Below are 9,214 nucleotides of genomic sequence, written 5' to 3'. Positions count from 1 at the left end.
AGAACATAAAATTTTATTCACCATGTTACCAGACCATTCGTGAAGACAATGCTATCATCCTGTTGATGCAACTTCTGTTCTTTCATTCCCTTTTTGGGTTCACATTTGCACATATCTTACTATCGTGCATTGCTGAAGATGTCCATTGAATTTACTTTGTAAACGTGCAGAAGTGTTCTTTGATGAATGATGCTGTATGGAAATAGTTACACATACTAAGAAATTTGACTTTTTAGAGAAAAATATCTTCCCTTACTAAGTTACTATGCAATATTTTAATTATGTTCTCTCTTTCTCACTCTGGCTCAAGTGTCGACTACAAATTCTCCTGCTGAAGAATTGTTGGGAAGTGCACTTCACTACGCATTTGATGTGGTATGTTTAGAAGGATAAACCTTACGATTCTATCATGACTAATAACATTTGTTTACCCCTTGTTGTTGGATGGATCAAAGTAATGTACATGGAAGTTCTGATGGAGAGTTTGCACAATCAAGACTCGAGTTATAGCTAGGTGGTGATGTTTTAGTTGAAGCTTGAAAGTTCGGTCTGCGGGTAAATGACCACATAGTCCTCTAATTTGATTGTTCGTCTATTCTTCAAACTTTGAATGATAAATGGTACAAGGATCGATCTTGCCTAAGTGCATATGTACCACTATAGCCATATCATTCTGAAGTATGGCTGTCAACAGAGAATCATTTATTCATTATTGTGATGGCCCTTTTAGCAGAGTTGTTTTTGCGGAGTAAACTGTTTATTTAGGCAATAGTTCCCGCGCCGCGGGGAATCATCTAGTTTCTTCAAGTTTTCTACCTCTCAAGGTTAGTTGGTTTCACAATTTTGTTAAAAAGCAACTTAGTTTTACCTCTTCTCTTCCTCATCTGTTTGTCATCCTAGACCTCGGGGCGAGATCTCTTGTAAGTGGAGGAGAGTTGTAACGACCCGAGACCGACGCTCCAGACGCCTTCCATGTATTTCGTGATCGCCATGTGTTTTATCTTGTTTGTTGCATTCATGGATTACGAGTCGAACGACTAGTCGCTCGACTAGTCTACGAGTCACACTCCAGCTGTCGACTCCTTTTCTCGTGTAGACTACAAATACGAGTCGAGCCGTCGAAGGACTAATCGAGTCCTTCGACTAGTCTGGACTAGTCGTGCATCTTGAGTCGTTCGACTAAAAAAAATCCAGGCTTGCTCCAGTGAGAGCTGCCTCAGCTGGGACGAGGCGCCGCCAGCACCCACTGGCCTGCCACTTCCGCCGCCACCCACCGCTGGGACGGCGGATGGCGCAGCCAAGTGCGGCAGCCGGGCGGAGCTCGTGCTCAGGCGGCGGCCATGGCCGTGACCCGTAGGCGCGCGCGGCCTTGAGACGAGAGAGGAGGAAGAGAGAGGGGGGAGAGGAAAGGAGGCATGGCGGTGGTCGGCGGGCTCGCCGGCGGGAGCGGCTGAGGCCGGCGGAAGGCGGCAGGAGGCGCGGGTCGCGTGCGCGCGTGCTCTGTGCGTGATGGCGCTGGCGGCGGCGATTGGGTAGATCGAGAGCTAGGGTTCCAGTGGTTGGGGGACTAAGTAGGCTGGCCACTTGGGCCAAATGGGCCAGCTGGTGGGTGGGGGGCGTGTTGCACGGTGCTGAGCTGGGCTGGGCCTGACAAGTGTTGACTAGCACTGCTGGTTTTATTATGTATATACTGTAATGTGCTGTACAGTTTACTACATAGTTGAGTACTACAGTACTATGTCGACTAGTCTAGCACTAGTCCAAGACTAGTCCGATTAGTCTATGAGTCTCAACCTCGGAACGACTCGTCGACTCGTAATCCTTGGTTGCATTGCATCATTGCATCATGCCATCATATCATTAATTTTTTTAACTCAAATAAATAAATTGCATGGATCTTTGATCCATTTAAATTGAGGGAAATGCGCATGATGATTTCTCTTTAAAACATATTGAAAGTCTCCTACTATTATTAAGGAGCTATAATAAATATTCCGCTAATTTGGGATTCACCATAACACACGTGCAAAATAAATCCCATGCCTTTTCTACTTCGAGTCGATCTCCAAACCTTGCCAATAATTGTTTCTCCATTTATTGAGGCTCCTCAAAAAATCTCAACATTTTTGGCCACACAAAAAACCTAGTCCCAATTCAAACCCATTTGAATGATATTCAAATGAGTTTGAATTTAAATCTTGTATTCTTGCCAACTTCTATTTTCTGGGAAGCATATTTTTGTGAGTCCAAGAAAATAAACCCATCCCCAAACTCTTTCTCCAACCCTTTCTTCCTCTCATTTTCTTTCTTTGCTATTTACTGTTTTTGGTAAATAAAAGAGAAGTGGGAGATTAGAGAGAGAAGCCCATCTCGCTGCAGCCCAACCTCACTGGCCCATCTTCACCTAGGCCCAACTCCGGTGCCTATCTAACCCTAGCTGTCTCCTGATCGATCCCCGTCCTCCTCGTTCCGCACCTCGCGCCGCCACACAAACATGCACGCATCGAGCCAAGGGAGAGGAGCTCCTCACGCCCGATCCATGGCCTCTCCCTTCCTCCCGTCGCCCTGCCATCTCTTTTCCCCGCTCGTCCTCTGCTCTGCTGCATCTCGCGATGGCCGCCCGCAGCTACCGCCTCGCGCATCCCCGTTGCTCCTCCTCGTGCCTCGTTTCGGCGTCGTCCGCGACGTCCGGCGACCATAGCGCCGCCCCCATGCGCCTCTCCATGATCCCAACAGCCGCCAACCTCCGTCGTCTCCATGGCCAAGCTAACGCCATGGCCGACCCCAAGCTCTCCTCCACCGTCGTCATCTGCAGCAATTGCAGGTTCGGCAAACCCGTGCCCGCTATGGCCCTGTAACACCCCGTTCCAGATCAGAGGCGATCAGAGTAGGTGGAATCAGGATCGAGGGATTTGGGATGAGGAAACTTGGAGAAGAAGAAGTGAGAAGAGAAAAAGAGATGGGTAATTAGTTCATGGACGTGGCTCGCGGGCGCACGGGCGCCCGATCGCAGCCCCGAGCGCTCTCCCAGAAAAGGAAGGAGCCACCCGCGCGCGTGACCAGACAGCTAGAAACGGAAATCAACCACCCGCGCGCGAAAACAAGCAACAGTCTAGCCGAGCGCACCTTCCTAATGTGGAAGGGACCACTGCGCGTGCTGTCCGACCGCTGGAAAAGGGAAGAGCCGGTCCCTCACTCTGCTGTCCCCCGCGTGATTAGGAAGATGCTCTGCCACGTCAGTTCGCATGCATTAATTTGAGTTTCAAAAAATTTAAAAAGCCATAACTTTTGATTCGAGTATCGAAATTCAGATCCGTTTTCACCATTGGGTTTGTTGCGACGAGTTCTTCAAAACTAGATCCCATATGGATAGGTTTCGATGAACTTTTTTTTAGTAACTCTATGTGGTATATATGCAACTTTAGTGTTATCAGCAAGCAACTCTTCTTGTTTGTCTAATATGACTTCCTATCATCTTGGTTTGTGTAAAAACCAAGCAACTGACCTAACAAACCAAGCATCTGTCCTAGTAAACCAAGCAACTGTCACCAATCGATTGTCCTAATAAATTAAGCAACTGTCCTAACAAAACTAAGCAACTATCCTAACAAAACCAAGCAACTGTCCTGGCAAATCCATGCAACTACATTATCAAAACACACAATGCATAATGTCTAAGCAAACCAAGCAACTGACCTAACAAACCAAGCAACCATCTTAACAAAAAACAAACAATTTCAATAACAAAACCAAGCAACTGTCCTGGCAAATCCATGCAACTATCCTATCAAAATATGTTGTCATCACCAAAGTTGGCTACCGAAGATGCTTAGTTGCCCATATACGGTCAAAAATATTATTTGCCGTGATTTCTAAGTGGTATATGACATACTTGCTTGATAAATTCATTAGTACATATAATTTAATAAAAGTTGCTTATGTTTAAAACTAAAGTTGCCTCGTTTAGGATCAAAGTTGCTTATTTTTTAAAAATTATCAAAACGTGCTCATATGAGATCTAGTTTTGAAGATCTCGTCGCGAGAAACCTAACGGTGAAAACGGATCTTTGTTTGCTCGGTTGAAAAGTTATTACTTTTTTTTAAATGCAACGGAATAACGAGTGTGTCAGCACATGCATGCGCGTTAGTATCTCTTCCGTAATTATGGGATGCGGTCCCCTTAGCTGTCGCTATCATCAATAAATGTTGAATTGTCATTTAGTGCATGCGAGTAAAATGTGCGACCGGTCGCGGCAAACGAGCTGCGCTGCGGTGCGTGCGCTCGCGCAGCTGCACTATGAAGTATTTAGGTTAGTTCATTCATACAGCCTGCCTTTCCACGGCATGGGTCCATCCTTTTAATACAATACGCATACAGCTCTGGCTAGCTGGCCCACGCACACACCCTGGTCCCTAGGACCCACTAGCCAGTCACACAGCTGTATCAGGACTCAGCTTCAGTGCCTTTGTGAAGCAAAGGCGCAAAGCGCCTTAGCCTACCATACCTGCCACTCGTTTTTCATCCGACGCACAAGATAAAATGAAGGCAAAACACACCCAGACTTGCTGTTTTCAGGAGAGACAGAGGAATGGCAGCAGCGATGCACTAACGCTCTCCAGCCTGAAGATTTGCACACAAAATATTTGATGGTAAAGATCAGGTTGTTAGTTTTCTGGTCATTCGGCTGTCAGTTAGTTAGCTGATAAAAATCTGACAGTAGGCACTGGAAAAATTGACATTCAGTGTACAATCTATACCAAACCATGACTAAAATTCATTGTACCAAGTTGACATTATATCAAATAACATGTAAAATCTGAAGCAATCAGAGAAGGAAATACGAACAAGGTAACATCGTAATTTGCAAGAACTTGATAATCAATAGTTCTGTAGCATAGCCCTGCAATTTTCAAGCACATGACATTGAAAGTCTGAAGCATATGATTCAAATTTTGTAGCAACAAGTACTACCGATGATCAATCATCCAAGTCTATTACATAATAGGCCAATTCACTTGTCCACTTAGGCCACAAAAGACTATAGTTATCCCCCAAATATTTCCAAAAAACTATAGTTAACCCCCAAAGTACCATGTAACCAACATCCAGACATTAGAAGAAATTTCCACCATAAAGATTGTCATCACCATCACCACAAGTAGGGGGAGCTGTTAGGAGCTGAGTAAAGCTCTCAATGGCAATGTACTTTGCATTCTCTACATTTGGGCTTCTCTTGCTGCCATCATTCTCCACGTCTACTTTGGGCTGCACATCATCCTTTTTCTTTCTTTGCTGCCAATGAAAGTTCCACTAATTAGTGTATTAATAGATGAAAACAGTTTTTTGTTATGTCCAGATTAGAATATACCTTTGCTCCATTTTTGGTTGAAGCAGGAGGTTTAGTTGCCTTGCGCTTGCCCTTGTGCAACTTATCAAGCCAATTATTCTTTCTTTTTGAATTTTTGGACTGAACCTCCTTTTTCTTCAGTCGTGCAGCTCTTAGCAAGTCATCTCCTTGCCGCATATTTGGGTCATCATTTTCCTGGGCCTTACTAGGTTAATTCATGTCACTAGTAGATGCATTGGGTTTTTCCTCCAACTGTGGACCAACACAATCAAGTGCATTTTCTAATATCAAGCAACATTCTGTAGAGTAGGCCACTTTATATGCCATGTCATGAAATATGAGATAGTCCCTTGTAATGAAGCAGAGCTTCTAGTTTTGGATTTTCTACCACATTCCTTCCTTGCCTATCCAATATGCTTCCTTTACGTGCTTCCCTAGTCCATCTCTTCAAGATATAATGTGTTGGCAATGTTTTTATGTTCATCAAATCAAGCACTTTCAATCCATGTCCGCACAATATTCCCGTCCTTTCAAACATTCTGCAAGTACATACTGCTGTTTGGTTCAAAGGATCACCTATCACTATACGCTCATCTTCAAAAGTTAAATCACCATACAAAGTACCAATAGTAACAACATACTTGTTTTCATCCAATAATCTAGTGCATGCAGCCATGGATCTTTCATACTCACTTTGGAAAGCTTCAAAAACAATTGGAGTGTAAACTTTGCTTACTTGTACCAACATAGGTGTGCCCATCTTGATTCTTGGTATGTCTTTTCTTGCTTCAAATTCAGATTCCAGCTCTTTGTTTCTTTTTACCTCCACTATCCTTGCAAAATGTTTCAAAAATATAACAATGTGAAAATCAGATTTCAAATGGTTCTTCAATGAATTGTTGAAGCTCTCACTTAGTTGTGTACTCCTCACACCCAAACTGAAGACATCTCGCATAAAACATTCAGCCCATTTTTCCTTTACCTTGTAGATACTATCAAACCAAGTTTGCTTGTGCATTCTACACCTCATATTGACAAAGGCTTCTTCAAATGCTGCCGGGTCCTCATAGCCATACATACAAGCGCTAAAATCAGTGAGAATATGTGGTTCTTCGTCTTCATCTTTCTCTTCACCCTTAACTGGAGATATATGTTTGACAACATTTTGCATTATGTGAAAGGTACATAGTCCATGATATGCTTCTGTGAAGACATCCTTTACAGCTTTTCCCATTGCAATATCTTGATCGGTATAAATAGTTCTAGGTTGCCTTCCATTATGCACAACTAGAAAAGAGTTGAAAAGCCATTGAAATGAGGCAAATGTTTCATCAAACATTAGTGCGGCACCAAAAACAGTAGTCTCCCTAAACTGGTTGAGCCCAAGAAAAACACCAAACGGCGGATATTCCTTGTTTGTGCCAAAAGCAGTATCAAATGTGACAACATCGCCGAAGTGTGTATAGTCGACCATCATTTTAGCATCAGCCTAGAAAATGTTTGTTATGTCCCCCTGACAATCCAGCTGCAAAGCATATTGAAATGATGGGTTTTCAACAATTTTGTCTTGAAAATACTTCAACATGCTGCCCGCCTGACCAAAAGCCAACTCCCTCTGCCTCTTGCTTTGCAAATGATTTCTGTGATCACGAGGAGTGTAGCCGAGATTAAGTCGTCCACCAACTTGACGAGTAGCAAGCTCATATGCAGCTTGAGGCCTAATTCCAGAATCATCCGCTGCTTCGATTTCAAAAGCTTGAAATTCTGAAATTTTCCTTTGGGACACCATCAAGTGGCGGGTTTGTGGCAAGTGAAGGAGGTGATTATGCTCAAGAACTACATCAGTGACTTCCAAGTTTTCGGACTCTCGATCCAATGTAAGACTCATCCGAGCTTTGCAATAAGTTCTTGTTTCAGCTCTGAAGCACTTCTGAACGGATTCCCTTTGCCTTTTTTCGATGGCCTTCATTGGCACAAACAAATCTGCAAGAGGTTACCTTACCATCAAATTTGCTCACATTGTTGTACCTTTTCCTCACATCAAAGCCAGCACGACCACCATATGCTCTCCAAAATAGCCAAGCCTCCTCTGAACTTTTAAATAACATGCCAACTTGAGGCATCCCCTTATCAGACTATGCCATTGCACACAACCCAATTTATCTGCCATACATGTATAATCAGATGATCAAATTGCACAACAATAACAAATTTTGTAGATGGAAAGTTGAAAGAATTACTACTGCACAGCCTTGTGCTGTGTACAATACTGCACAACCATGTATTGTATACTACAAACTACTACAAGTTTTCTGAATTTGTAGCTGCAATTGCTTGTGTGTGTGTGTGTGATCAGAATGCATGAAACCTGTAGAAATCATGGGCAATTTGTTCAGGTCGTACATGCATGTGCAAGCAAATAAATATTGTTGCCTAAACTGAACCTGAACCTGTACACGCATGGGCAATTTAAAGTCGAACCTGAACCTGAACATTCAGTTAGCAGCGGACTAAACTGAACCTGGATTACCTACGGCGGGCGGTGGCTGCAGATTCACAACGAAATCACGGGGAAGATCAGGCGGACAACCATCCTTCGCTGCCGCACGACCATCATCACTCGCCTCCGCGGCGGCGCAACCTTCGGGCCTCGCCACGGCCCCGCCTCGATCTCTAATGGATGCGGTGCGAGGCCCTCCTCCCTCTCCTCTGCGGCGGTGCGACTCTCTCTCTCTCTCTCTCTCTCTCAGCGGCACGACGCCGCTGAACTCCCTCTCTCTCTCCTCGGTGAGCTCGCCCGTCAAACCCTCGCCTCCGTCGAGCGGCGCGGGAGAACTGTTTCAGCCCGCGCGCAAAAACGCCTCGCCCCGCCTCTGTCTCTCTTGAAAACAGCAAGTCTGGGTGTGTTTTGCCTTCAGTCTATCATGTGCGTCGGATGAAAAACGAGTGGCAGATATGGTAGGCTAAGGCGCTCTATGCCTTTGCTTCACAAAGGCACTGAAGCTGAGTCGGCTGTATCAGGCGTAGGTGTTGTGACACTCTCCCCTATTGGGTAACGTAGTAATTTCAAAAAATTTCCTACGTACACACAGGATCATGGTGATGCATAGCAATGAGAGAGGAGAGTGTTGTCCACGTACCCTCGTAGACCGAAAGCGGAAGCGTTAGCACAACGCGGTTGATGTAGTCGTATGTCTTCGCGATCCGACCGATCCAAGTACCGAACGTACGACACCTCCGAGTTCAGCACACGTTCAGCTCGATGACGTCCCGCGAACTCCGATCCAGCAGAGCTTCACGGGAGAGTTCCGTCAGCACGACGGCGTGATGCCGGTGATGATGTTGCTACCGACGCAGGGCTTCGCCTAAGCACCGCTAGGATATGATCGAGGTGGAATATGGTGGAGGGGGGCACCGCACACGGCTAAGAGATCAAGAGATCAATTGTTGTGTCTAGAGGTGCCCCCTGCCCCCATATATAAAGGATCAGGGGGAGGAGGCCGCCGGCCAGGAGGAGGGCGCGCCAGGGAGGAGTCCTAGTCCCACCGGGAGTAGGACTCCCTCTTTTCCTAATTGGAGTAGGAGGGGGAAAGGAAGGGAAGGAGAGAGAAGAAAGGAAAGGGGGCGCCGCCCCCCTCCTTGTCCAATTCGGACTAGAGGGGGAGGGGGCGCGCGACCAGCCCTAGCCGTCCCTCCTCTTCTCCACTAAGGCCCATCTTGGCACATTAAACTCCCCGGGGGGTTCCGGTAACCCCCCGGTACTCCCGTATATGACCGAAACTCCCCGAAACCATTCCGGTGTCCGAACATAGTCATCCAATATATCGATCTTTATGTCTCGACCATTTCGAGACTCCTCGTCATGT

At 45.6% G+C, this 9,214-nt stretch overlaps 1 pseudogene; it reads right to left on the bottom strand.

Annotated features, from left to right (window-relative positions):
* Positions 1-5,113: 5,113 nt before the first annotated feature.
* LOC141021741 (protein FAR1-RELATED SEQUENCE 5-like) lies at positions 5,114-7,471 on the bottom strand (annotated as a pseudogene).
* Positions 7,472-9,214: the final 1,743 nt, after the last annotated feature.

The sequence above is a fragment of the Aegilops tauschii genome, chromosome 4 (genome assembly GCF_002575655.3).
Source record: "Aegilops tauschii subsp. strangulata cultivar AL8/78 chromosome 4, Aet v6.0, whole genome shotgun sequence".
Taxonomy (NCBI): Eukaryota; Viridiplantae; Streptophyta; class Magnoliopsida; order Poales; family Poaceae; genus Aegilops; species Aegilops tauschii.
Note: the sequence above shows the minus strand (reverse complement) of the source record. Positions and strands in the feature narration are given on the sequence as shown.